The 25393-nt window shown below is 44.2% G+C and overlaps 1 protein-coding gene across 1 annotated transcript in view; it reads right to left on the bottom strand.

Annotated features, from left to right (window-relative positions):
- Positions 1 to 8486: 8486 nt before the first annotated feature.
- The window catches only part of PARD6G (par-6 family cell polarity regulator gamma), a 202164-nt gene continuing 185257 nt past the window's right edge, over positions 8487 to 25393 (bottom strand). The window contains exons 8-9 of the transcript XR_014252040.1: positions 10166 to 10394; positions 8487 to 10125 (exon numbers count right to left, since the gene is read on the bottom strand). The gene's annotated coding sequence lies outside the window, so the exon portion shown is untranslated. The remainder of the gene's footprint in view (positions 10126 to 10165; positions 10395 to 25393) is intronic.

Raw genomic sequence — 25393 nt, 5'->3', positions numbered from 1 at the left:
GTGCCTCCACTGCAGGCAGATGGCTTATGCACTGGCTTTGGAGAAGTGCTTGATGCAGGTTCTGCAAAAATTAGTGAAATGCAATGGGGAGAGATGCCCCTGCAGCTGGCAAACATTCAGTGTGGGGCGGGGGCTGGTGGGCGGGTGCTGAGCCGCGTCAGAAGAGCAGCCAGCTGTGTTCGTACCGTGACCAGCATGATGGTGGCATCTGTGTTGCGTGGGCTGGTCCTTCCATCTGGATAAGTGGAATTCCCGATGTCAGTCCCTGCTCAGCCTATGACTTGCAACTTGGCTTGCGGGCTGGATGGCTGCATCACACAGTATTGGGATCAAGAAGCCCCATCTGGCTCCCATGCTCAACTACTGGAACTTCAAAGCAGGTTTCATCAGAGATATATTAATCTTGGTCACAAAGCCAAGAATGATTGTGTATGAGTGTATTTTAGTGACCAGAAGAGGAAAAGCAGAGAAAGAACCATTGAGAAATGACAAAAGACTCATTGCAAAATCTTGCCTGAATTCTATCTGTGTAACTCTTAGAGACTGGCAGTGTCGTACATATAACAGGGCACTGTACCCTAACTTTCCCCCCCAAAAAATGAAGAGGCAGGAACACTCCCCACCTTATTCTAGAAGGCCAGTGTAACCCCAATACCAAAGCCACACAAAGACACTACAAAGTAAGAAAAGTAAAGACCAGTATCCTTTATGAACATTGATGTAAAAATCCTCAACAAAATACTAGCAAACAGGTTTCAGCAACATGTTGAAAGGATCAGGGCTTCCCTGGTGGCGCAGTGGTTAAGAATCCGCCTGCCAGTGCAGGGGACAGGTTCGAGCCCTGATCCGGGAAGATACCACATGCCGTGGAGCAACGAAGCCCATGTGCCACAACTACTGAGCCTGCATTCTAGAGCCCACTATCCACAACTACTTAGCCCATGTGCCACAACTACTGAAGCCCGTGTGCCTAGAGCCCGTGCTCCGCAACAAGAGAAGCCACCGCAGTGAGAAGCCTGTGCACTGCAACCAAGAGTAGCCCCCGCTCGCCTCAACTAGAGAAAGCCCACGTGCAGCAACGAAGACCCAATGCAGCCAAAAGTAAATTAAAAAAAAAAAACTGGCCTTAAAAAAAATAAAAAAGGATTATACACCACGACCAAGTGGGATATATTCTTGGAATGCAAAGTTCAACACAGGAAAATCAATGTTACGTGCCACATCAACAAAATGATAGGAAAAACCACATGATCATTTGAAATCATGCAGGTAAAAACGAGACAAAATTCAACACCCTTTCATGAAAAAACACTCAACAAAATAGGAATAGGAGGAGACAATATTTATAATAAAATCTGTATATGAGAAACCCACAGCAAACATAATAATGGTGAAAGACTGAAAGCTTTTCCTCTAAGGTCAGGAACAAGACAAAGATGTGTGCCTGCTTTCACCATTTCTATTCAACATAGTACTGAAAGTTCCAGCCAGAGCAATTAGGTAAGAAAAAGAAAAGGCCTCAAGTTAGAAAGGAAAAAGTAAACTGGTCTATTTGCAGATGAATGGTCTTATGTGTAGAATATTGTAAAGATACCACATACACACAAAAAGCTGTTAGATCTAATGAATTCTACAAAGTAGCAGGATTAAAAGTCAACACACAAAAAGCAGTTGCATATCTATACATGAGGAATGAATGATCTGAAAACATTACAGAGAATTCCCTGGCAGTCTAGTGGTTAGGACTCAGCGCTTTCACTGCCAGGGCCCGGGTTCAATCCCTGGTTGGGGAACGAAGATCCCACAAGCTGTGTGGTGCAGCCAAAAAAAAAAAAAAAAAAAACCCACCCACCATATTACAATAATAATTACATTTACAATAGCACCAAAAGGAATAAAATACTTAGGAAATAACCAAGAAGGAGAAAGACTTGTACAATGAAATCTACAAAACATTCTGAAAGAGATTAAAGAAGACAAATAAGTGGAAACACCCTGTGTTCACTAATTGGAAGACTTACTATTAAAACACCAATATTACTCAAAAGTGTTCTGCAGGTTCAGCGCAATCCCTATCAAAATCCTGATGACTTTTTTCTCAGAAATTGTAAAACTTATACTAAATTTCATAAGGAATCTCAAGGGATCCTGAATAGTCAACACAATCCTGAAAAAGAACAAAACTGGATGACTTTCAGTTCCCAGTTTCAAAACTTACTGCAAAAACTAGTCAAAACAGGGTGCTACTGGCTTAAAGACAGACATATAGACCAATGGAATAGAATAGAGAGCCCAGAAGTGAACCCTCACGTATATGGCCAGATGATTTTTGTTTGTGTGTGTGTTTTTAAATATTTTATGTATGTATGTATGTATGTATGTATGTATGTATGTATGGCTGTGTTGAGTCTTAGTTGCAGCACCCAGGATCTTCGTTGCGGCACACAGGCTTCTCTCTAGTTGTGGTGTGTGGGCTCAGTAGTTGTGGTGCACAGGATTAGTTGCCCTGTTGCATGTGGGATCTTAGTTCCCTGACCAGGGATCGAACCTGTGTCCCATGCATTGGAAGGTGGATTCTTAACCACTGGACCACCAGGGAAGTCCCTGGCCAGATGATTTTTGACAAAGGTGCCAAGATCATTTAATGGGGAAAGGAGAGTCTTCTCAATAAATGATGCTGGGAAAATGAGATATCCACATGCAAAAGTATGAAGTTGGGCCTTTACCTAACACCAAATACAAAAATTGACTTAAAATGTATCAAAGACCTAAATGTAAGACTTAACAGTATAGGGAATAACCTGGCGGTCCAGTGGTTAGGACTCCATGCTTTCACTGCCGAGGGCACAGGTTCGACCCCTGGTTGGGGAACTGAGATCCCAGAAGCCGTGCAATGCAGCAAAACAAACAAAAAACCCCACTATAAAACTCTTAAAAGAAAACATAGGACTAAAGCTTCAGAACATTGAATTTGGCAATGATTTCTTGGACATGGCACAAAATGCACAGGCAACAAAAGAAAAAATAGGCAGGAACTTCCCTGGTGGTCCAGTGGCAGGGGTTAAGACTCCATGCTTCCAGGCTTCCCTGGTGGCGCAGTGGTTAAGAATCCACCTGCCAATGCAGGGGACACAGGTTTGAGCCCTGGGCCGAGAAGATCCCACATGCCGCGGAGCAACTGGGCCCGTGAGCCACAACTACTGAGCTCACACGCCTAGAGCCCATGCTCTGCAACAAGAGAAGCCACCGCAATGAGAAGCCTGTGCACCACAACGAAGAGTAGCCCCTGCTTGCCACAACTAGAGGAAGCCCATGCACAGCAACAAAGACCCAACGCAGCCAAAAAAATAATAATAATAAAAAGAAATTCATGAATCCTGATTGGTTCATAGATAAAAAAAAAAAAAAAAAAAGACTCCACACTTCCACTGCAGGGGGTGCAGGTTCAATCCCCGGTCGGGGAACTAGGATCCTGCATGCTGCATGGTGCGGCCAAAAAGAAAAAGAAAAAGAAAAAATAGACAAATTGGACTTCATGAAAATCTTAAAATTTTGTGCAGAGCCAGTATCAGTAAAATAAAAAGGCAATCCACAGAATGGGAGATAATATTTGCAAATCATATATCTGATAAGGAATTAATATCTAGAATATATTAAAAATGACTACAACTCAATGACAAGGACAACAAAACAATTCAAAAACAGACAAAGGACTTGAATAGAAATCTCTCCAGAGAAGATGTACAAGTGACCAAAAACCATATGAAAAGATGCTCAATATCACTAATCATTAGGGAAATGCAAATCAAAACTACAAGATACCAACTCACAACCATCAGGATGGCTACTATTTTAAAAAATAACAGAAAATTACAAGTGTTCTGGAGAATGTGGAGAAATTTGAACCCTTGTGCACTATTGGTGGGAATGTAAAATGGTACAGCCACTGTGGAAAACAGTATGGCAGTTCCTCAAAAAATTAAAAATGGAACTTCCAAATGATACAGCAATTCCACTCTTGGGTATACACCCAAAAGAATTGAAAGTAAGGTCTCAAAATCATAGTAGCATTATTCACAATAGCTAAAACATGGAAGCAACCCAAGTGTCCATCAATGAATGAATGGATAAACAAAATGTGGTATGTCCATACAATGGAATATCATTCAGCCTTAAAAAGGAAGGAAACTTTGCATTATGCTACAACATTGATGAACCTTGAGGACATTATGCTGAGTGAAATAAGCCGGTGACAAAAACACAAATTACTGTATGACTCCACTTATATGGAGTACTTAAGAGTCCTCAAAAATCATAGAGACAGTCAGTCGGGTAGTGGTTGCCAGGAGCTGCGGGGAGAGGGGATAGGCAGTTAGTTTTTAATTCTTATAGAATTTCAGTTTTACCAGATGAAAAGAGTTACGGAGATGGAGGGCAGTGATGGTTGCACAACAACATGAATGTATTTAATACCACTGAACTGTACACTTAAAAATAGTTAGGATGGTATATTTTGTTTCGTATATTTTACCACAATAAAAAGTTGGAAGAATGTGTGCAAATAGCTGACATACAAAGATTCAAGAAAGACAAGATTTTATCTCATTTACACTAGTAACACCTCTGAAAAGTACCCATAGGCCTGTGGTCCCTTATCTGAAATCCGTAAGGTTTGAGGCAGCACACTGTATCAAAAACATTAATATTTATGCAGTTAAGCATTTAAATATCCACAGTAAGTAGTTTAAGTAGGGGAAGGCCCTTGGGAGAAAGGAGGCAATGATAGTTGTAGCAGCTAACATTCACCACACTGACCGAGGGCAGTCTCGGGTGTTCCTTAACAACAACCCGAGGATGCAGGCGCTGGCAACCCCACGCGACAGAGGAAGCGCTTTAGCTCTGGGCGCTTCAGTAACTCGTAGCAGCAACTCTGCAAGTAGCTGGCAGGTCTGGACTGTCCACCAGTTTGACTGAAGTCCCACTGTTCCTGGTGGGCTTCTTGGGGTCGAAGCATCACAGCATATGGGGTAATGGGGTTCCCCCTCTTCCTTGCTAACCGAAATCCTACTGGGGCAGCATGTGTTCCCTGCTCTTCGTGCCAGCACTGGGTTTAGAAATGGACACTCAGCCGATGAGAAGTGGGGGCCAGAGGAGACTGCCCCTTTTTCTGCCTCTGGACGCCATGGCTGAGGTGTGCTGGGCAGATGTGACGCAGCACAGGGAACCATGGCCTGGGCATCTCTGCCCTTTTCTCTTGTTAGTGAGATGAGGAGTACCTGTACTGTTAAAGCACATTCACTTTGTCCTGTCAGTTGCGTCCAGACGTACCCTGACAGATGTAATCCCTGAGAATTCCCCAGCTGAAATCCAGATGCTGCACGGAGGGGGACAGGCTAACTCACTACTGGCCATTAACACCTCAGTAGTAATGAGTTTATCAGACAAAACCTATCACGTCTGAGAGCGGGAGCATATGGTGCCGAGGAGAGTAATAACAGAGCGCGTTCGGCAACCTCGGAGGCAGACTCCGTTATCGCCTTTACTTTATAGATGAGGACACTGAGGCAGAGGCTATGTAGCCAGTACAAGGTCACAGAGCCAGAGGCAGCCTGCCGTCCTGACCTCTGCTGCGTCCCATCATCTGTGGGCGGGGAGAGGGCGCTCTGATGCCACCTTTAGTAGGGGAAACGTGCATCCTTGGTCACGTTAAGATGGGCAGGCTATTTTCTTGCTACCAAAGATATTGTTGCCTTCGTTTTGTCTCTGGGGTCCTTTCCAGCGTGTGACAGGACTGGTGTGTCCTGGGGCAGCGAGGCCGGCACACTGGAGAAATCCAGGGACGGGAAAATGCAAAGGGGGGTGGGCTGAGGGTGGAGAGCGGGGCAGAAAGGCGCGGGCTTGCAAGCTCAGCCCTCATCTTACAAACAGGGAAACAGGTCCAGGCAGAGGTGAAATGCTGCGCTGGAGGAGCTAGCTGCCCAGTGTCTGGGTCAGTGCCGGGCTCCTACCAGCGCGTGCTTAGTGTCTCCAAAAGGGCAGCAGTGGGCACATCTCCGAGATACTGTCCTAGATCTTGCTGTTCGCAGAGTGAACCCAGTTAGAGATGCAGAACCTCGCTCCCTGTCCTGTGGGACAGTCCACACCTGGGGGTTTCCCGAGACCCCCAGATACCTCAGTCCACAGTAAGCACGAGAGGTTGGGAAGTGCTGATCTAGTGACGTCCTCAAACCAGCCTTGTGAGCACATCCGTGAACCCATTCTCTGCAAACACTTCTCACTGCGAAATGGCTGCTGAAACGCGAAACGAGTCTACGCGTTTCAGTCTAAGAAACTCCTGCATCAGCGCCTGTTATTCTGTTAGATAGGTCAGCGGTTCTCAAGCTTCAGTGTACACCCCCGGGGCGCTGGTAAGACCAGACGCAGGCCAACCCTAGCCCTCCGGATTCGCAGGCCTGAGGCCCGAGCACCTGCACTTCTGTCGAGCTCCCTGGAGATACGCATGCTTCTGGCCCAGGAAGTACACTCTGCAAACCACCGAGGCATTTCCAGGAGAACTTCTCCCAGGAGGCAGCACCATTCGCCGTTCCCCGCTGCACCACGGGGGCTGCGCGCGGACCAGCTGCACGCGTGGACCGGAGCTCTCATGGGCAACACTGGCCGTCTCGGGGCCGCCGCGGAGTGACCGAGACACACCTGCGTCCGGACCCAGGCTCAGGGCCTGGAGGCCTGGGCGAGCCTCTTCCCCTTGCGAACCTCCGTCTCGTCTGGGTCGCGGGACAAGGCCCCCAGCCTCCGGCCAGCACGACCGGCCCGGCAGAGGTAGCGGGTAGGAGTGGGCGCCGCGTCCCCGCCGCCCTGAACCGCAGCCCCGGCCCAGGATGACCACCTGAGCGCGCACAGGTGTGTTATCTTTGGGCCTCATCCCCAGCCCCCTCCCGCCGCCCCGCCCCGTGGCGGGGGCCCCCTGACCGCCCTGCCCCCCACCGCCCCGCCCCGGCCCCTCCCTACCGCCCAGCCCCTCCCTATGGCCGGGGACCCCACGACCGCCTCCCGCACCTCTCCCCCCTTGGCTCCTGCGCCGGGAGCAGGCCCCGCGCCCCGCCCGCCCAGGCTGCGCCCATGCACGTGCGTGGGTCTTGCGCACCGAGGCTGCCCGCCTAGCTGCCCCGGCCCCGCGGCTGCGGCTCCGCCCGGCTCTCAGGAGGGTGGTCTTCCGTCGGCCTGGCGGCCGTCCACCTCTCCCGCGCCCCGGGCCGGGGTCGCCTGCGGCGGTGGAAGGAAGGGCGGGAAGCCTGAAGCCTCGCCTGCTCCGAGGTCTGAGGAGGAAACGTCTCGAGCCGCCGAGCCCAGTGGATGACCTTCGCTCCGGCCCTTTTCACCTGCAGGCGGACCTGGGAGCTCGCGCAGGTGCGGCGCAGGGTGGGTCCGGGACACGGCGCGTGCGGGGCTCAGAGGCAGTGGCAGGGCGCTGCGGGCCGGCGCAGCCTTCCCCCAGGCCGAGCGGGAGCAGCTGCCGGCCCCGCCCGATGCCCTGGACACGTGGCGCCGGCGACCCCAGGCTGTCCCCCTCCCCTGACCGCGGGCGGGCAACTCCGAGGGCGACGTGCTCTGGCCGGGCGGGTGCCGGCGGAGACCCGGGTCTCCAGCTGTTGCAAGTACCGCCCACCTCCTCTGAGCCGGGGAGCGGACCTTCTCTTTAGCCTGGGTTGGGGCGGGGGACGGCGTGGCGCGGGGCGGGGTCGGGAAGAGGAGTGTCTGACCCTGGGCCGTGGGGCAGCCGGCGGGGAGCCTGCCCCCAGAGTTTCCTGCCCGCGAGGTCGCGGATCCCGCCCAGGCCGGTCGGCTTCGGCGGCTCTAGGTGGGAGAACCGCTAAATGTTCTTCTGCAGGCTTTAAAGCAGAACGTGGAAGCAAGGTCGAGGGGAAGAGACGTTAAGTCCCTTGTTTAAAAGAAAATCTAGCAGATGGTTTTCTCCTGTGTTTTGTGAAAGTCAGCAGGTAAGGGGGAGGGGACCGGACCACCTGCTAGAAACCCCTCAGTGTGAAGCCCGGTCTCTGGTGCTCTCGCCAGGTTCCTGAGCGACTTTGAAGGGACTGGATCATTCTTCCTGGGAAGGAGTGCGCCAAAGGACGGAGTACTGTGGTCTTTTCTGAACTGACGATTAGAAGCAAAACATGCATTTGCGTTTTCTTGGTCTGAGAGCCAAAACCCAGGAGTCCTCTGCTCAGCTGTCCTTGTGAATCCCACGAAATGGATTGCTGGATCTTACGGTGTTCTATTTTTTTTTTTATAAATTTATTTATTTATTTATTTTTAGCTGTGTTGGGTCTTCGTTTCTGTGCGAGGGCTTTCTCTAGTTGCGGCAAGCGGGGGCCACTCTTCATCGCGGTGCGCGGGCCTCTCACTATCGTGGCCTCTCTTGTTGCGGAGCACAGGCTCCAGACGCGCAGGCTCAGTAGTTGTGGCTCACGGGCCTAGCCGCTCCACGGTATGTGGGATCTTCCTGGACCAGGGCTCGAACCCATGTCCCCTGCATTGGCAGGCGGATTCTCAACCACTGCGCCACCAGGGAAGCCCCGGTAGTTCTATTTTTAATTTTTAAAAGAACTTCCATAGAGGCTGCACCAATTTACATTCCCACCAACAGTGCATGGGGGTTCCCCTTTCTCCACACCCTCACCAACATTTGTTATTTGTTTTTTTGATAATAGCCGTTCTAACAGGTGTGAGGTGACATCTCGTAGTTTTAGTTTGCATGCCCCTGATGATTAGATGTTGAGCATCTTTTCCTGTGTCTGTTGGTTATCTGTATGTCTTCTTTGGAAAAATGTCTATTCAGGTCCTCTGCCCGTTTTTCAATTGGGTGGCTTGTTGTTCTGATGGGGGGAGACCAGGGAGGGGCCCTGGTGAGCGTCTGTCTTGGACTAGAAAGGGGCGCGGGAGGCCCAGGGGCTCCTGTTGGCAGCGGCTGTGCCTCCCTGTTCTGAGTCTGAGAGGCTCTGGGGGGCTGGGGCCCTGCAGGCCCCTCTGAAGGCTGGAAGCAGGCATTATCGTAGGACATCAAAACAGGACTCCCCTGCCCGCTGCCCCTCACCCTCCTGCAGCTGCCATTGGGGGTGCAGCTGCCCCCCAGGACGGCCAAGAGCTAGTGCAAACCCAGACTGTCTACAGGGCAGACGATGCAGGTTCCTGTTTATGATTTTTGAGCATTAGCCGTGTAGCAGGGCAAGGCCAGACACAAATTTTACTTCTAACTTTATAATTTGGAGTTAGATAAAGGCCAGTAAAACCCAAAAGAGAAGGATAGGAGAAGATCACTAAAGAAGAAAAAAGAAGTGAATAGATGACACTTATAAAAATTATACTACATTGTGCAGACAAGCTTCTGTGTGACATGTAATGCTGGAGACAGGGGAAGCTGCTTTTATCTTAAAGCCTAAGTTTTAAGCTTTGTGCCTGTTTGAAGAATGGTGAGCATTCTGCTTTTACAGGAAAAGAAGTAAAATTTATTAAAACATGACAATTATGATAAAGGAGAAATTCTGAATTAGGTATTGTACTGTTTTGTTTTCTATATAAAATAGATAGTTTGAATTTTTGTAAATGTCTACTCTTAAAGCTTCCTTCACTGCATTCCATTTCATCTGCACCTGCCAGGGTGCTTGGCAGAGTAGGTGTGACTGTGTGTATGTCACCTGGGGAGCCAGCCTCTTAGCTGGGGTTCAGAGTGAGTTCAAGTGAGTTCTCAAAGTGAGCCTCGCTGACATTTTATTTTAAAATGCAGTCATAAACTTTTCCTCTAAACAGTTCAGAAATCATTTTTCCCATGGCTTTTTGAAAGAAAGCGTGTCCTGGTATGTAAATGAACAAGAATCACCTCCATTTCCAGCTGGTTGGGACCAACACTTTATGAAAGAAAAGAAAGGCAGTGACAAAGGTGGGAGTGGAGAGGTGTGTCCGGCAGTAAAAGCTGTTTCAATCACAGTGGGGAGAACGCGGAGGAATGACTTGGCAGACGAAGTCCCAGTGTCATTAAGTGGTGGCTTTGAACTTGAACAAAACCCAGAAAGTGAACCTAAATTAGATATGGGGGGAGAAGATGACCAAGAACGAGGTTTAGAAGACCTCAGCGTTCGGGCGGTTCTCTGGTCAGCTCCTAGAAGACCTCAGCGTTCGGGCGGTTCTCTGGTCAGCTCCCTCGCCGCATTGGGGGTTTGCACTCTCCCTGCCGTGCGGGCTCTGTTCTGGTGTCGGAGGGTGATTACGATACCTGTGGCAGTCGTGCAGAAAAATGGGAAGGCCAGGAGCCTGCAGTTGGGTGGCCTGTCTCTGCACACAGTTGGGGGTGTGAATTCAGTCACCTCCTTCGTCTCTCTGAGTTGCAGTTGCCTCACCTGTAAAATGAGACAATAACATCTCTGTGATTTTTGAGAATTAAGTATTAATTCTCCTTTCCCTTTGCTACCTTTTATGATAACTGTGTGTTTTTTGTTTTTTAGTTTGGGAATAAGTGTGTGTAAACCAATTTTTAAATGATGACTTTTTCCCCCTAAAAATACTTGCATCCCTCTTCTTTTTTAAGATTTCTTTTTTTTTGGCTGCGCTGGGTCTTCATTGTGACATGCGGGCTCTCTAGTTGTGGCTCTCGGGCTTAGTTGCCCCACAGCATGTGGGATCTTAGTTCCCCAACCAGGGATCGAACCCACATCCCCTACGTTGGAAGGCGGATTCTTAACCACTGGGCCACCAGGGAAGTCCCACTTGTATCCCTCTTCTGATAAAAACTTAAAAATACCACCGGGAGGCCAGAAGTTCCCAATGTTTTGCTATTTCTCCATTAAGGCGGGATGAATCTGATTAAAACACCTTGTGAGACTTAATTCTGGGGAACCTGAGAAGCAGAAGGAAATGACTGGAGCAAAGACTGGAGACACGAAAGGAAATGGTGAAGCGAGGAGGGGCTCGGGATGCAGCCACTCTGTGCTCTGCGGTGGGACGTTGTTGGCTGCGTTCTCTTCCGTCAAGGGGCAGAGGGTCGTGCTCTGCAGAGCACCACAGGGGCACATACAGTTGATTCTTATGATCTGAGGTCCTTACGCACAAAAGGCCGCTGTGAACCCTGAACCCTGGCTCCTCGGGAATTAACCCGGGCAGCTTCCCCCAGGCCTCTGGTCACAGCATTCTCCTCACCCGACCAACAGAACCTGGCTTTATGTGTGCTTTTGTTTAAAGATGCCCTACTTCTGCATATTGTTGATGCATTAACATTGACCTCGTGGCCAGCAGCGCCTGATTCAGCCTGAATGCAGCTCATCTAACACTGAGTTTTCTCCTCCTGGGCTCAGGAACCCTGAAAACACGAAGAAAAGGGACCAAAACGCAAAAGAAAGGGTCACTAAATGGACCACAAAAGAATATGTGTACCTGTGAGCTGAAACAGGAAGGCAGAGTGTGGCCTGTGCCGTGTCAGCTAAGTCAGGGTGTCCAGAGCATGCGGCGGATGCTCAGAAATCAGCCTTGTAGTCAAAGGCCACGAGGCTCCAGGGAGGAACCAGAGAGGGTGCCGCTCTCGAGACGCTGGCTGGGTGGCCCAGGGGGGATGCGCACTTAATACTTCACTGGTAAAAAGCTTCCTTAGTAACAGCAAGTTTTTACTTTCTTTTTTTTTTTGGCCGCGTCACGTGGCTTGTGGGATCTTAGTTCCCCAGCCAGGGATTGAACCTGGGCCGTGGCAGTGAAAGTGCCGAGTCCTAACCACTGGACTGCCAGAGAATTCCCCTTTACTTTCTATTTGTAAGCAGAATAAACCCAACAAAGTAAGGCTTCAAGGAGCAAGAGTGACTGCGTTCTTCTCTAAATTTGCTTCTTCTCTTGACCGTGAGACTGCCCCAGGCTTTCTAGGGCCTCTGCTCCACACCCTCCAGTGTATTTCAGCTCTGGTCTGTGATGCACGTGTGAGCTGTGGCCTCCACACCTCTGTGCTGTGAAGGTCCCCACTTAGCTTCTCCTATCTAAGCCATCACTGCTGTTCTCCGAAACACCAGACAGTTTTGGAAACTTTCTCCTCCTCCTCTTCTCTGAATGATGCTGTACTTCCTCTTTCTTTAAAAAATTGGAATATAGTTGATTTACAATGTTGTGTTAGTTTCAGGTGTACAGCAAAGTGAATCAGTTATACATACATCCACTTTTTGGTTTGTTTTTTAGATTCTTTTCCCACATAAGCCATTACAGAGTATTGAGTAGATTTCACTGTGCTCTACAGTAGGTCCTTATTAGTTATCTATTTTTTTAAAATAAATTTATTTATTTATTTATTTATTTATTTTATTTTTGGCTGTGTTGGGTTTTCATTGCTGCATATGGACTTCCTCTAGTTGTGGCGAGCAGGGGCCACTCCTCGCCACGGTGCGCGGGCTTCTCACCGTGGTGGCCCCCCCACTGTTGCAGAGCATGGGCTCCAGGCTCATGGGCTTCAGTAGTTGCGGCATGCGGGCTCAGCACCTGTGGCTCGCAGGCTCTAGAGCGCAGGCTCAGTAGTTGTGGCGCACGGGCCCAGTTGCTCTGCAGCATGTGGGATCCTCCTGGACCAGGGCTCGAACCCATGTCCCCTGCATTGGCAGGCGGATTCCCAACCACTGTGCCACCAGGGAAGTCCTAGTTATCTATTTTATACATAGTAGTGTATATATGTCAATCCCAATCTCCCAATTTATCCCCCCCCACCTTATCCCCTGGTAACCATAAGTTTGTTTTCTACATTTGTGACTGTATTTATGTTTTGTAAATAAGTTCATTGGTACAGTTTTTTTAGATTCCACATAGAAGCAATATCATGATATTTGTCTTTCTCTGACTTACTTCGCTCAGTATGACAATGTCTAGGTCCATCCATGTTGCTGGAAATGACATTATTTCATTCTTTTTTATGGCTGAGTAATACTCCATTGTATATATGTACCACATCTTCTTTATCCACTCCTCTGTTGATGAACATTTAAGTTGCTTCCATGTCTTGGCTATTGTAAATAATGCTGCAGTGTAAATTGGGGTGCATGTATCTTTTCAAATTATGGTTTTCTCAAGATATATGCCCAGGAGTGGGATTGCTGTGTCATATGGTAGTCCTATATTTAGTTTTTTAAGGAACCTCCATACTGTTCTCCATAATGGCTTACATTCCCACCAACACTGTGGGAAGGGTTCCCTTTTCTCCACACCCTCACCAGCATTTATTGTTTGTAGATTTTTTTGATGATGGCCATTCTGACTGGTGTGAGGTGATACCTCATTGTAGTTTTGATTTGCATTTCTCTAATAATTTGTGATGTTGAGCATCTTTTCATGTGCTTTTTGGCCATCTGTATGTCTTTTTTGTCTATTTAGATCTTCCACGCATTTTTTGATTGGGTTGTTTGTTTATTTGTTTTTTGGTATTGAGCTGCATGAGCTGTTTGTGTATTTTGGAGATTAATCCCTTGTTGGTCACTTCATTTGCAAATATTTTCTCCCATACTGAAGGTTGTCTTTTCATTTTGTTTATGGTTTCCTTTGCTGTGCAAAAACTTTTAAGTTTCATTAGGTCCCATTTGTTTATTTTTGTTTTTATTTTCATTACTCTAGGAGATGAATCAAAAAAGATATTGCTGCAATTTATGTCAGAGAGTGTTCTGCCTATGTTTTCCTCTAAGAGTTTTATAGTGTCTGGTCTTATATTTAGGTCTTTAATCTATTTTGAGTTTCTTTTTGTGTATGGTGTTAGAGAGTGTTCTAATTTCATTCTTTTACGTGTAGCTGTCCAGTTTTCCCAGCACCACTTACCAGCATCACAGAAGAGACTGTCTTTTCTCCATTGTATATTCTTGCCTCCTTTGTCATAGATTAGGTGACCATAGGTGTGTGCGTTTATCTCTGGACTTCCTATCCTGTTCCATTGATCTACACTTCTGTTTTTGTGCCAGTACCATACTGTCTTGATTACTGTAGCTTTGTAGTATAGTCTGAAGTCCGGGAGCCTGATTCCTCCAGCTCCGTTTTTCTTTCTCAAGATTGCTTTGGCTATTCGGGGTCTTTTGTGTTTCCATAAAAATTGTAAACATGTTTTTTTCTAATTCTGTGAAAATGCCATTGGTAATTTGATAGGTATTGCATTGAATCTGTAGATTGCTTTGGGTAGTATGGTCATTTTGACAATATTGATTCTTCCAATCCAAGAACATGATATATCTCTCCTTATCTGTTTGTGTCCTCTTTGATTTCTTTCATCAGCATCTTGTAGTTTTCTGAGTACAGGTCTTTTGCCTCCTTAGGTAGGTTTATTCCTAGGTATTTTATTCTTTTTGATGCAATGGTAAATGGGATTGTTTCTTTAATTTCTCTTTCTGATCTTTCGTTGTTAGTGTATAGAAACGCAACAGATTTCTGTGTATTAATTTTGTATCCTGCAACTTTCCCAAGTTCATTGAAGAGCTCTAGTAGTTTTCTGGTAGCATCTTTAGAACTTTCTATGTATAGTATCATGTCGTCTGTAAACAGTGACAGTTTTACTTCTTCTTTTCCAATTTGTATTCCTTTTATTTGTTTTTCTTCTCTGATTGCCGTGGCTAGGACTTCCAAAACTATGTTGAATAAGAGTGGTGAGAGTGGAATCCTTGTCTTTTTCCTGATTTTAGAGGAAATGCTTTCAGTTTTTCACCATTGAGATAGATGTTAGCTGAGGGTTTGTTGTATATGGTCTTTATTATTTGAGGTAGGTTCCCTCTATGCCCACTTTCTGGAGAGTTTTTATCATAAGTCAGTGTTGAATTTTGTCAAAAGCTTTTCTGTATTTATTGAGATAACCATACGGTTTTTATTCTTCAGTTTGTTAATGTGGTGTATTACATTGATTGATTTGCATATGTTGAAGAATCCTTGCATCCCTGGGATAAATCCCACTTGATCATGGTGTATGATCCTTTTAATGTGTTGTTGGATTCTGTTTGCTAGTATTTTGTTGAGGATTTTTGCATTTATGTTCATCATAGATATTGGCCTGTAATTTTCTTTCTTTCTTTTTTGTTTTGTGGTATCTTTGCCTGGTTTTGGTATCAGGGTGATGGTGGCCTCATAGAATGAGCTTGGGAGTGTTCCTTCCTCTGCAATTTTTTGGAATGGTTTCAGAAGGATAGGTGTTAACTCTTCTCTAAATGTTTGATAGAATTCACCTGTGAAGCCATCTGCTTCTGGTCTTTTGTTTGTTGGAAGTTTTTAAATTACAGTTTCAATTTCAGTACTTGTGATTGGTCTGTTCATATTTTCTATTTCTTCCTGGTTCAGTCTTGGAAGGTTGTACCTTTCTAAGAATTTGTCTATTTCTGTACTTCCTCTTAAAAGGAGTTTGTTCACACAGGGCCACTTCATTTTACTACCTTGCCTCCTAAAATTGTCAGACCTTTATTCTGGCTTTTGAAAGCACTAAATCAAACAAAACATGAAGTGGCAGCATTAAAAAGGTGTGTGTGTGTGTGTGTGTGTGTGTGTGTGTTTTAATTATGGAGGTTCTCTGAGCTTCTAAGAGAAACTCATTACAAATCTCTAAGAGAAGCCCGTGAGGATCCCCTCAAGGGTGAGGGGCCTTCAGGGTTGTCTCAGATAACTCTCAGGTAGGGTGGAGACAGAAAACAGTAATGAGGGCATAAACGAGGTGAAGGATCCAGAGGGGAGAGCTCAGAGCAAGAAGCTTTCTCAGAGTAATAAAAGCAGGGCTTATGGACAGGGGCTAAAAGGAAATCAGGGAATACTGTGAGGGAACTGGAGTCTTGGATGTACTGATGGGAAAGGGGCTTGATGGGCTGGGCAGGGACTTCCTGCATACAGAGTCCCAAGGACACCAGGATGGTTATATTTTCATAAGCTGTTCTCATTTAGAGTCAAAAGCAGGTGGGCTGGTCCCCAAGCTGTAAAGGAGCCCACTTCTCTGTGTTTGACCCAAATCTTATCCTTCAGGTTTCTGAAGAACAACACAAGATGATGTCACACCTCTCCAGGCATTTTACCAAAACTTAGGACATTGACTGGGGAAGAGCGGAGCCCTCAGAAGTGGAATAGGGATCTTTGGGTGGATTCTGATGAGTCTGAGAAACTTGAACCTCCAAGTTCCTCTGTACCTCCCTCACTGCTAGAGTCCAGTGTCCTCCCATCCGAGGAGACCAACTTCCCTGTGTGAAGACTTTGTAATGTTCTCAGCAAGGCAGTTAGCTTTCAAGAGAATGCCGTTCTCGAGACCCACCCACCACAGTCAGATCCCTATGCCTGGGAGATGCATCCCAAGTCTGGCCTGGGGAGAGAGGTGTGCAAAAGGCTTGTACTAGTTGTTATCAACGGATATCTGAGCATAACGTTTGAAAATGGATTTTATTGGTATTATACAAGGAGGAAAACAATGCTGGATTGAACAGAATCTATTGATATGGGGTACTTAGCAGATATTCTGGACTCAGCGTTAGCCTCAGCAGCTGGGAGTTCCTCTCACAATTTTCTTAGTTGGTTGACTGACAGCCAGAGTAATTGGTGGCCACATTAAATGAATTTGAGATCCATAACTTTCTTGATTTAATGTATACAAAGGAATCTCCAGGCTTAAGGAGTTAAAAAATAATGGAATGGGTATGTCAAGTAAGACCCACTCGTACATTTTCTCCCTAGGTTCTGGTAAGAAGGCACTGAGACACTCTTACCAAAGCATGGAGAAATATATTAATTAAGAGAACACTAATATAATCCGCTTCTACTTGATAATGGGACACTGCTGCACATGCACAATTTGATGCCTCTCTTGCCTCAGCCTGAAGATGGTCCTCGGGTGGGCGTCCCTTATCCAGCATCAGAGCCGAGCCTCGTTATTGCTTTCTCCTTGGGTAGCAGGAACTCTGGAGAAGGTGCTCATTTTAGGTGTGGTCACAAGGTGGTAAGAGAAAAATTAGACTGTTCTGTGATGCAGGAAGACTCCTCGTAAATCTAGGGAGTCGACACCATGATGATGGTGTGTGTATGTGTGTGCACGTGTGTGGTCACGGGCAGGCACCACGACTCATCCATTGTTGTACATGCTGATCCTCTACATACAAGGCCTTTACCTTCCTGCTCTGATGGTCTAAAACTCCATTTGTTTTTCAAGATTCAAGTCAGGCCTCATCTTCTCTAGGAAAAGTTTTCCTACACATCCCTTCTCCATCCTCCTTCTTCCAGAAGATACAGTAGATCTGTATCTGTATCTGTATCTCTTGCCTACCCTTCCCACTGACTGCCTTCTCAAAGGCAAGGACTGTCGGTGAACACTTAACAAGATATAACAAAATCTCTATTACAAAAAGGTGAATAATTCAGCAAAATGGTGACTTTATTTTTTTTGGTTTTACTTTACTGTTTGGGTAAAAGGTTCAGATATGAAGTATCTGAAATAGATTACAAAGTTCATTTGGAACTAATAAATAGGGATGACTGCAAAGGTGATAAAAAGAGAATAAAGGAATAACAGAGCGTCTGTTTTGTTACATTTTATTTTTTTTTAATTTAAAACTTTTTTGGCTGCACTGCATGGCATGCATTATCTCAGCTCCCCGACCAGGGATCAAACCCGTGCCCCCTGCAGTGGAAGCCCAGAGTCCTAACCACTGGACTGCCAGGGAAGTCCCCTGTTTTGTTCCATCTTAAATCTTCTATTCTGCTTCCCTGCTCTGACCTGCTTTCTAGTAACGTAGACTTTGCATAAAGAGAATCATATCAAAATCTGAATTTGCTCCTGAGGAGAAGAAAACACTTATAAGCAATGGAAAGGTAAGTTAGCTTCCTTCCTGTTGTCAGGTTTAACGTCTGTAATAAACGTGCCACATCAGTCAAGACAGTGGACTTGTTAAAGACTGACTTTTCCTGTCCCTCATGTGAGCTGTATCCCCTCCTCCTGAAAAAATTGGCAAGTGGGGAAGCAACAACATAATTTTAATTCAGGTGCAGTTTTTTACTCATCACCAGTCATTCTGAGTGGGCTTCATGCACATCAGGTAGACCTGGTGGACCAGGAAAACGCTTGCTTGTGCTTGACACTGTCCTGGTAGCTGAGTGTGCAAAGCACGTTAGAAGTATTAGAAACAAGGGCCACACGCGGCTCCAAAGGCACAAATGAGTAATTCTGTTTTTTCTTACCAATAGCCAGTTGATCAAAAGAACAGACACTCAGGCTGCCCTGGTGGTGCAGTGGTTGAGAATCCGCCTGCCAATGCAGGGGACACGGGTTTGAGCCCTGGTCCGGGAAGATCCCACATGCCGCTGAGCAGCTAAGCCTGTGTACCACAACTACTGAGCCTGCGCTCTAGAGCCTGTGAGCCACAACTGCGGAAACCTGCACGCCTAGAGCCCGTGTTCTGCAACAAGAGAAGCCACCGCAATGAGAAGCCTGCGTACCGCAAAGAAAAGTAGCCCCCGCTTGCCGCAACTGGAGAAAGCCCGCGCGCAGCAACGAAGATCCAACACAGCCAAAAATAAATAAATAAAAATAAATAAATTTTTAAAAATTAAAAAAAAAAAAGAACAGACACTCACTGTTGATTCAAAATTTAATGACCAAGGTGCACTTAAGAATATGTATTCTGCTGCTGTTGAGTGGAGTTTGCTGTGTATGTCTGTTAGGTTTAATTGGTTTTTAATGTTGTTCAAGTCCTCTGTTTCCTTATTGATCTCCTGTTTAGATGTTCTATCCATTATTGAAAGTAGAGACTTGAAGTCTCCAACTGTTCTGGTAGAACTGTCTCTTTTCCCCTCCAATTCTGTCAATATTTGCTTCATGTGTTTTCAGACTCCACCTTTTTAGTGCATATATATTTATAACTGTTATATCTTCTTTTTTTTAAATTACTGAAGTATAGTTGATTTACAATGTGTTAGTTTCTGGTGTACAGCAAAGTGACTCAGTTTTATATATATATATATATATATATATATATATATATATATATATGCACTCATATATACTTTTTCATATCTTTTCCATTATGGTTTATCACAGGATATTAAATATAGTTCCCTGTGCTGTACAGTAGGACCTTGCTGTTTATCCATCCTATATATAATAGTTTGTATTTGCTAATCCCAAACTCCCAATCCTTCCATCCCCCCTGCCCTTGGAAATCACCAGTCTGTTCTCTATGTCTGTGAGTCTGTTTCTGTTTTGTAGATATGTTCATTTGTGTCGTATTTTAGATTCCACGTGTAAGTGATATCATATGGTATTTTTCTTTTTTTCTGACTTACTTCACTAAGTATGATAATCTCTAGGTCCATCCATGTTGCTGCAAATGGCATTATTTCATTCTTTTTTTTAAACGTCTTTATTGGAGTATAATTGCTTTATAATAGTGTGTTAGTTTCTGCTGTATAACAAAGTGAATCAGCTATATGTATACATATATCCCCATTTCCCCTCCTTCTTGCGTCCCCTCCCCCCCTCCCTATCCCACCCCTCTAGGTGGTCACAAAGCACCGAGCTGATCTCCCTGTGCTATGCAGCTGCTTCCCATTAGCTCTCTATTTTACATTTGGTAGTGTATATATGTCCATGCCACTTTCTCCCTTTGTCCCAGCTTACCCTTCCCCCTCCCCGTGTCCTCAAATCTGTTCTCTACATCTGCATCTTTATTCCTGTCCTGCCACTAGGTTCTTCAGAACCATTTATTTATTTATTTATTTTTCTAGATTCCATATATATGTGTTAGTGTACGGTATTTGTTTTTCTCTTTTTGACTTACTTCACTCTGGATGACAGACTCTAGGTCCATCCACCTCACTACAAATAACTCAATTTCATTTCTTTTTATGGCTGAGTAATATTCCATTTTATATATGTGCCACATCTTCTTTACCCATTCATCTGTCGATGGACACTTAGGTTGATTCCATGTCCTGGCTATTGTAAATAGAGCTGCAGTGAACATTGTGGTACATGACTCTTTTTGTTTTTTAAATAATTTTAAAAAACTTATTTATTTGTTTGTTTGTTTATTCATTTGGCTGCATTGGGTCTTCGTTGCTCCACGTGGGCTTTCTCTAATTGCAGCGAGCGTGGGCTACTCTTCGTTGTGGTGCGCGGGCTTCTCATTGTGGTGGCTTCTCTTGTGGAGCATGGGCTCTAGGTGTGTGGGCTTCAGTAGTTGTGGCACACAGGCTCAGGAGTTGTGGCTCGTGGGCTCTAGAGCACAGGCTCAGTAGTTGTGGCACATGGGCTTAGTTGCTCCATGGCATGTGGGATCTTCCCAGACCAGGGCTTGAACCTGTGTCCCCTGCATTTGCAGCTGGATTCTTAATCACTGCGCCACCAGAGAAGTCCCCATGACTCTTTTTGAGTTATGGTTTTCTCCAAGTATATGCCCAGAAGTGGGATTGCTGGGTTGTATGGTAGTTCTATTTTTAGTTTTCTAAGGAACCTCCATACTGTTCTTCATAGTGGCTGTATCAATTTACATTCCTACCAACAGTGCATGAGGGTTCCCTTTTCTCCACACCCTCTCCAGCATTTGTTGTTTGTAGATTTTTTGATGATTGCCATTCTGACCGGTGTGAGGTGATACCTCATTGTAGTTTTGATTTGCATTTCTCTAATGATTTTTGATGTTGAGCATCCTTTCATGTGTTTGTTGGCACTCTGTATATCTTCTTTGGAGAAATGTCTATTTAAGTCTTCTGCCCATTTTTGGATTGGGTTGTTTGTTTTTTTGATATTGAGGTGCATGAGCTGCTTGTATATTTTGGAGATTAATCCTTTGTCAGTTGTTTCATTTGCAAATATTTTCTCCCATTCTGAGAGTTGCCTTTTCATCTTGTTTAAGGTTTCTTTTGTTGTGCAAAAGCTTTTACGTTTCATTAGGTCCCATTTGTTTATTTTTGTTTTTATTTCCCTTTCTCTAGGAGGTGGGTCAAAAAGGATCTTGCTGTGATTTATATCATAGAGTGTTCTATGTTTTCCTCTAAGAGTTTTATAGTGTCTGGCTTTATATTTAGGTCTTTAATCCATTTTGAGTTTATTTTTGTGTATGGTGTTAGGGAATGTTCTAATTTCATTCTTTTATATGTAGCTGTCCAGTTTTTCCAGCACCACTTATTGAAGAGACTGTCTTTTCTCCATTGTATATTCTTGCCTCCTTTATCAAAGATAAGGTGACCATATGTGTGTGGGTTTATCTCTGGGCTTTCTATCCTGTTCCATTGATCTGTATTTATGTTTTTGTGCCAGTACCATACTGTCTTGACTACTGTAGCTTTGTAATATAGTCTGAAGTCAGTGAGCCTGATTCCTCCAGCCCTGTTTTTCTTTCTCAAGATTGCTTTGGCTATTTGGGGTCTTTTGTGTTTCCATACAAACTGTAAAATTTTTTGTTCTAATTCAATGGTGAAGAATGCCATTGGTAGTTTGATAGGGATTGCATTGAATCTGTACATTGCTTTGGGTAGTATAGTCATTTTCACAATGTTGATTCTTCCAATCCAAGAACATGGTATATCTCTCCATCTGTTTGTATCATCTTTAATTTCTTTCATTAGTGTCTTATAGTTTTCTGCATACTGGTCTTTTGTCTCCTTACGTAGGTTTATTCCTAGGTATTTTATTCTTTTTGTTGCAATGGTAAATGGGAGTGTTTCCTTAATTTCTCTTTCAGATTTTTCATCGTTAGTGTATAGGAGTGCAAGAGATTTCTGTGCATTAATTTTGTATCCTGCTACTTTACCAAATTCATTGGTTAGCTCTAGTAGTTTTCTGGTAGCATCTTTAGGATCCTCTGTGTACACTATCATGTCATCTGCAAACAGTGACAGTTTTACTTCTTCTTTTGTGATTTGGATTCCTTTTATTTCTTTTTCTTCTCTTATTGCTGTGGCTAAAACTTCCAAAACTATGTTGAATAATAGAGGTGAGAGTGGGCAACCTTGTCTTCTTCCTGATCTTAGTGGAAATGGTTTCAGTTTTTCACCTTTGAGAATGATGTTGGCTGTGGGATTGTCATATATGGCCTTAATTATGTTGAGGTAAGTTCCCTCTATGCCTACTTTCTGGAGGGTTTTTGTCATAAATGGGTGTTGAATTTTGTCAAAAGCTTTTCCTGCATCTATTGAGATGATCATATGGTTTTTCTCCTTCAGTTTGTTAATATGGTTTATCACATTGACTGATTTGCGTATATTGAAGAATCCTTGCATTCCTGGGATAAACCCCACCGATCATGGTATATGATCCTTTTAATGTTCTGTTGGATTCTGTTTGCTAGTATTTTGTTGAGGATTTTTGCATCTATGTTCATCAGTGGTATTGGCCTGTAGTTTTCTTTTTTTGTGACATCTTTGTCTCGTTTTGGTATCCGGGTGATGGTGGCCTTGAAGAATGAGTTTGGGAGTGTTCCTCCCTCTGCTATATTTTGGAAGAGTTTGAGAAGGATAGGTGTTAGCTCTTCTCTAAATGTTTGATAGAGTTCACCTGTGAAGCCATCTGGTCCTGGGCTTTTGTTTATTGGAAGATTTTTAATCACAGTTTCAATTTCAGTGCTTGTGATTGGTTTGTTTATATTTTCTATTTCTTCCTGGTTCAGTTTGGGAAGGCTGTGCTTTTCTAAGAATTTGTCATTTTCTTCCAGGTTGTCTATTTTATTGGCATATCGTTGCTTGTAGTAATCTCTCATGATCCTTTGTATTTCTGCAGTGTCAGTTGTTACTTCTCCTTTTTCATTTCTAATTCTATTGATTTGAGTCTTCCCTTTTTTCTTGATGAGTCTGGCTAATGGTTTATCAATATTGTTTATCTTCTCAAAGAACCAGCTTTTAGTTTTATTGATCTTTGCTGTTGTTTGCTTCATATCTTTTTCATTTATTTCTGATCTGATCTTTATGATTTCTTTCCTTCTGCTAACTTTGGGCTTTTTTTGTTCTTCTTTCTCTAATTGCTTTAGGTGTAAGTTTAGGTTGTTTATTTGAGATTTTTCTTGTTTCTTGAGGTAGGATTGTATTGCTATAAACTTTCCTCTTAGAACTGCTTTTGCTGCATCCCATAGGTTTTGGGTCATCGTGTTTTTATTGTCATTTGTTTCTAGGTATTTTTTGATTTCCTCTTTGATTTCTTCAGTGATCTCTTGGTTATTTAGTAGTGTATTGTTTAGCCTCCATGTGTTTGTATTTTTTATAGTTTTTTTCCTGTAATTGATATCTAGTCTTATAGCGTTGTGGTCAGAAAAGATACTTGATACGATTTCAATTTTGTTAAATTTACCAAGGCTTGATTTGTCACCCAAGATATGATCTATCCTGGAGAGTGTTCCATGAGCACTTGAGAAGAAAGTATATTCTGTTGTTTTTGGATGGAATGTCCTATAAATATCAATGAAGTCCATCTTGTTTAACGTGTCATTTAAAGTTCGTGTTTCCTTATTTATTTCATTTTGGATGATCTGTCCATTGGTGAAAGTGGGGTGTTAAAGTCCCCTACTATTATTGTGTTACTGTCTATTTCCCCTTTTATGGCTGTTAGCATTTGCCTTATGTATTGAGGTGCTCCTCTGTTGGGTGCATAAATATTTACAATTGTTATATATTCTTCTTGGATGGATCCCTTGATCATTATGTAGTGTCCTTCTTTGTCTCTTGTAATAGTCTTTATTTTAAAGTCCATTTTGTCTGATATGAGAATTGCTACTGCAGCTTTCTTTTGATTTCCATTTGCATGGAATATCTTTTTCCATCCCCTCACTTTCAGTCTGTATGTGTCCCTAGGTCTGAAATGGGTGTCTTGTAGACAGCATATGTATGGATCTTGTTTTTGTATCCATTCAGCCAGTCTGTGTCTTTTGGTTGGAGCATTTAATCCATTTACATTTAAGGTAATTATCGATATGTATGTTCCTATTACCATTTTTTTTTATTGTTTTGGGTTTGTTATTGTAGGTCTTTTCCTTCTCTTGTGTTTCCTGCCTAGAGAAGTTCCTTTAGCATTTGTTGTAGAGCTGGTTTGGTGGTGCTGGATTCTCTTAGCTTTTGCTTGTCTGTAAAGGTTTTAATTTCTCCGTCAAATCTGAATGAGATCCTTGCTGGGTAGAGTAATCATGGTTGTAGGTTTTTCCCTTTCATCACTTTAAATATGTCCTGCCACACCTTTCTGGCTTGCAGAGTTTCTGCTGAAAGATCAGCTGTTAACCTTATGGGGATTCTGTTTTATTTGTTGCTTTTCCCTTGCTGCTTTTAATATTTTTTCTTTGTATTTAATTTTTGATAGTTTGATTAGTATGTATTTTGGCATGTTTCTCCTTGGATTTATCCTGTATGGGACTCTCTGCACTTCCTGGACTTGATTGACTATTTCCTTTCCCATAGGAGGGAAGTTTTCAACTATAATCTCTTCTAATATTTTCTCAGTCCCTTTCTTTTTCTCTTCTTCTTCTGGGACGCCTATAATTCGAATGTTGGTGTGTTTAATGTTGTCCCAGAGGTCTCTGAGACTGTCCTCAATTCTTTTCATTCTTTTTTCTTTATTCTGCTCTGTGGTAGTTATTTCCACTATTTTGTCTTCCAGGTCACTTATCCGTTCTTCTGCCTTAGTTATTCTGCTATTGTTTCCTTGTAGAGAATTTGTAATTTCATTTATTGTGTTGTTCATCATTGTTTGTTTGCTCTTTAGTTCTTCTAGGTCCCTGTTAAGTGTTTCTTGTATTTTCTCCATTCTATTTCCAAGATTTTGTATCATCTTTACTATCATTACTCTGAATTCTTTTTCAGGTAGACTGCCTATTTCCTCTTCATTTGTTTGGTCTGGTGGGTTTTTACCTGCTCCTTCATCTGCTGTGTGTTTCTCTGTCTTCTCATTTTGCTTAACTTACTGTGTTTGGGGTCTCCTTTTTGCAGGCTGCAGGTTCGTAGTTTCCATTGCTTTTGGTGTCTGCCCCCAGTGGGTAAGGTTGGTTCAGTGGGTTGTGTAGGCTTCCTGGTGGAGGGGACTGGTGCCTGTGTTCTGGTGGATGAGGCTGGATCTTGTCTTTTTGGTGGGCAGGACTGTATCTGTTGATGTGTTTTGGGGTGTCTGTGACCTTATTATGATTTTCGGCACCCTCTCTGCTAATGAGTGGCTTTGTGTTCCTGTCTTGCTAGTTGTTTGGCATGGGGTGTCCAGCACTGTAGCTTGCTGGTCATCGAGTGGAGCTGGGTCTTAGTGTTGAGATGGAGATCTCTGGGGGAGCTCTTGCTGATTGATATTATGAGGGAACGGGAGGTCTCTGGTGGACCAATGTCCTGAACTCGACTGTCCCACCTCAGTCTCAGGCCTGACAACCGGCCAGAGCACCAAGACCCTGTCAGCCACATGGCTCTCGGCCCTGGTTCTTGTGCTTCC

This window comes from Balaenoptera physalus (genome assembly GCF_965194825.1).
Source record: "Balaenoptera physalus genome assembly, chromosome: 12".
Lineage (NCBI taxonomy): Eukaryota > Metazoa > Chordata > Mammalia > Artiodactyla > Balaenopteridae > Balaenoptera > Balaenoptera physalus.
This window is presented reverse-complemented; position numbering and strand designations above follow the sequence as displayed.